Consider the following 4,315-nt stretch of genomic DNA (forward strand, 5'->3'; position numbering starts at 1 on the left):
CACAGATCCCGCCTCGCGCGGACCCGTAATGACCAAGGTCGATCAGGTCCCAATCATGGAAGGGCACCCGGAACGATGCGTTGGAATCGGGGCCGATCTCAAACCTAGTACAAGGAACGACCTGATCCAGTTTCTGGGTCGGAATCACAGCACCTTCGCCTGGTCCTCATCGGACATGAAAGGAATCGACATTAGCATGACTTCTCACCAGCTCAACGTCGACCCCACCTACAAACCCATAAAACAGAAGCGTCGTAAGCTCGGCCCCGAAAGGGCGAAAGCAGTGAACGACGAGGTGGATCGACTATTGAAAATAGGGTCTATCCGCGAGGTCCAGTACGCCGAGTGGCTAGCCAACCCCGTAGTGGTCAAAAAGAAAAACGGGAAATGGCGGATCTGCATTGACTTCAAAGATCTCAACAAAGCCTGTCCGAAGGACAATTATCCGCTTCCTCATATCGATCGACTGGTCGAGGCAACCGCCGGACACGAGACTCTCTCCTTTATGGACGCCTTCTCGGGGTATAATCAAATTTTGATGGACCCCGCCGACCAGGAAAAGACCGCGTTCATCACGGACCGAGGCACCTATTGCTACAAAGTAATGCCTTTCGGACTTAAAAACGCAGGAGCAACCTACCAGAGGTTAGTCAACAAGATGTTCGCCGAGCATCTTGGAAAAACCATGGAAGTTTACATCGACGATATGCTCGTCAAGTCAATGCGCGAGCAGGATCATATTCCTCAGCTCGAAGAATGCTTCAAAATACTAAACCTGTATGGAATGAAGCTCAACCCGACCAAGTGCACGTTCGGTGTCGCGTCGGGAGAATTCCTTGGGTATCTGGTCACAGAACGTGGGATCGAAGCGAATCCAAAACAAATTGCGACCTTCCTCGAAATGCCTTCGCCAAGGACAACTCGGGAGGTCCAGAGGTTAACAGGGCGGATAGCCGTGAACCGATTCATTGCGCGGTCTACAGACCGTTGCCTCCCATTCTACCAGTTGCTTAAGGGCAATCGGAAATTCGAGTGGGACGACAAGTGTGAAGAGGCATTCCAAGAATTAAAAAAGTACCTCACTGAACCCCCTGTCCTGTCGAAGCCTGCGGATGGGGAACACCTCTTCCTCTATATCGCCGTATCCGACTCCGCGGTAAGCGGGGTATTGGTACGAGAGCACGAGGGGGAACAGAAACCCGTCTATTACGTCAGCAAGACCCTTGTTGACGCTGAAATGCGATACCCCGCTATGGAAAAGCTGGCACTAGCAGTCGTGATGTCGGCTCGCAAACTGCGCCCTTATTTCCAGTCGCACACGATCGTAGTGATGACGTCCCAACCCATTCGGACCATCCTTCACAGTCCTAGCCAGTCCGGCAGGTTAGCCAAATGGGCCATAGAACTCAGCGAATACGATATCGAATACCGGCCACGCACCTGCGCCAAGGCGCAAGTCCTCGCCGATTTCGTCATCGAACTCGCCACGACCAACGAAAATACCGGGAACGCCTCCGAGAGATGGTCGCTATACGCGGACGGAGCATCGTCCAGACAGGGGTGCGGAATCGGAATCCGACTCATATTCCCGACCAACGAAATAATGGAACAGTCCTTCCGACTTGGGTTCGTAGCCTCGAACAACGAGGCTGAGTACGAGGCCCTAATAGCCGGACTCCGGCTGGCATTAGGTGTGGGAGTCAAAGAGCTCGCTGCATTCAGCGACTCGCAGCTCGTAACCGGTCAGTTCCATGGGAGCTACGACACGAATTGTGAGCGGATGGGCGCTTATCTCCAAGTCGTTCGATCAATGGCCGAGCAGTTCTCAACGTTCGAACTCACCAAAATTTCCCGGGGAGAGAATTCAGCCGCCGACGCCCTCGCTGCGCTAGCTTCCACCTCCGACCCTTCGGTCAAACGAATCATACCCGTCGAGGGAATAGATCAACCAAGTATCTCTATCCCAGTTAAGGCTCAGAGCATTAACCAGGTCCAGGCCGGATCCGGTCCCCACTCGGGAGAACCTGAACAAGTACCTGATCGGGACGACGAGCTCTTGGACGATCTTATCTCCGAAGACGAGCAAGAAGCGGAACCCGAAACGGACTGGCGAGTCCCAATTCGTGATTATATCACAAGTGGGACCGCACCAAAGGATCGATGGCAAGCGCGTAAGCTCAAAGCTCAGAGCGCGCGGTTCTGTATCATCGGCGAGGAGTTATACAAGCGGTGTATATCCGGACCATACCTCAGGTGCGTGCACGGGGACGAAACCCTTAGCATCATGAGGGACGCCCACGAGGGTTCCTGCGGAAACCACTCCGGAGGACGATCACTGGCCCTCAGAATCAAACGGTAAGGACACTTTTGGCCAACCATGCTCGCGGACTGCGACGAGCACGCTAGAAAGTGTGATCCTTGCCAACGACACGCACCTCTGATCAATCAGCCCGCTGAGCTAATGAGCTCGGTCTCCGCTCCTTACCCCTTCATGCGGTGGTCAATGGATGCCATCGGACCCCTCGAACAGTCGGGAAAACGACGCGTTACTAACCTACTGGTTGTGACCGATTACTTTACTAAATGGATCGAGGCCGAATCCTACCAGTCCATCACGGGTGAACACGTAAAGGATTTTCTCTGGAAAAACGTGGTGTGTCGACACGGAATCCCCTACGAGATCGTAACTGATAACGGGACGAACTTGGTGTCCGCTGTGGTTCAAAAGTTTTGCGACACATGGGGTATACGACTAACCCCGTCTACCCCCCGGTACCCCCAAAGAAACGGGCAGGCCGAAGCAGCCAACAAATTGATCCTGCACAGCCTCAAGCGCCGTCTGAGCGCCGCGAAGTCAGGCTGGGACGCTCAGCTCCCCGGAGTATTGTGGGCCACCCGAACTACGCCGCGTGGCAGCACGGGCGAGACCGCGTTCTCCTTAGCCTACGGAATTGAGGCCGTAATACCGGCAGAAGTTACCATAGGCAGTATTCGCCGAGCTGTTTCCCCCGAGAATGAGGAGGAAAATAGCGAAGCGCTGCGCGATCACCTCGACGTCATCGACGAGAAGAGAGAACAAGCCTACGTGCGAGTTCAAAATTACCAGAATGCCATCGCTCGCTTCTATAACTCGAAGATCCGACCTCGGCGTTTCGCCGTCGGGGACCGAGTACTCCGTCGAATGTTCGATCACAGAAAAGAAAAGAACGCCGGCAAAATGGGAACCAAATGGGAAGGACCTTTCCGTATCACCGAGGTCGTTCGCAATGGCGTATATCGCCTCGTAGACGAGAGCAACGGTAAAGCCGAGCTCCGGCCTTGGAACGTCATGAACCTCAAAAAATACTTCTAAGAGGTATCCATAATAATCGAACTACGACCTGGCTTGATCCCCTTACGGGGTACGTAGGCAGCTCAATATCCTGAGCGCAGCCACCTTCCCAACTCGATCCGCTCCGCAAAATCTTTCCAAATAAAACGCGAATTTTACCATGACCTGGTGCACCGTTACCAAATATACCAAATCAACAAACAATAACTCTTTTTAACGGCGCGACAAAATTGCCTACAAATAAACGTACCTACGACACCAAACAGCACATGCGAATTTCGCACTGTCTTGCAACCGTTTCAAGCTTTTTCGAACACTTCATCAAAAAAAAAAAAAAAACAACAAGGTCAACACAGCTCTAGCTAACAGTCCGCACCCCACGACCTCACGTGAAAGCAAATAAGATTTCACTACCCAATTTGGAAAACCTCAAAGGACTTCATCCCCAAATAGCAAATTTTTAGTGAATTCTACGGAGTTCACAAATTAAGTGCCCGGGGAACATTTCCCGCTGTCCGTAAGCCGGCCTAGGAGAGTTCCGTATACCCCGAGTACATATTAGAACTCACGCGTTTCGACCCGAAACAGTTAACAAAGACAATATGAAAAGAACAAGGGTTTAAATGCCTCCCCAGGCAGTTGATTCCAAAAAACGAAAAGAAATAAAGTCTTGGGTTAAAACCCCCCCGGGCAAGTCATAACAAAAGATTTAAAAGCCCTTTCGGGCAAATAACGCAAGTTCAAAACGATAAATAAAATAAAGACGCCATAACTCAAACGTCTTCTTCCCCGGTCCCAGCCTCCGGATCCTTCGCGGCACTCGCGTTGCTCCCATGCTCGTCCAGACCGCGCGGGACCCCGGTTCCGGCGTCAACCTCCATGGGCGCGACCGAGTCTTCTGAGATCTGAGGAAGGTCCAATTTGCTCACCGAAAAGTCCGAAACCGCCAAGGAGTTGGACCTAACCGCAAGGACCGCCCGCTGC

Source organism: Camelina sativa, chromosome 12 (assembly GCF_000633955.1).
Source record: "Camelina sativa cultivar DH55 chromosome 12, Cs, whole genome shotgun sequence".
Classification (NCBI taxonomy): domain Eukaryota; kingdom Viridiplantae; phylum Streptophyta; class Magnoliopsida; order Brassicales; family Brassicaceae; genus Camelina; species Camelina sativa.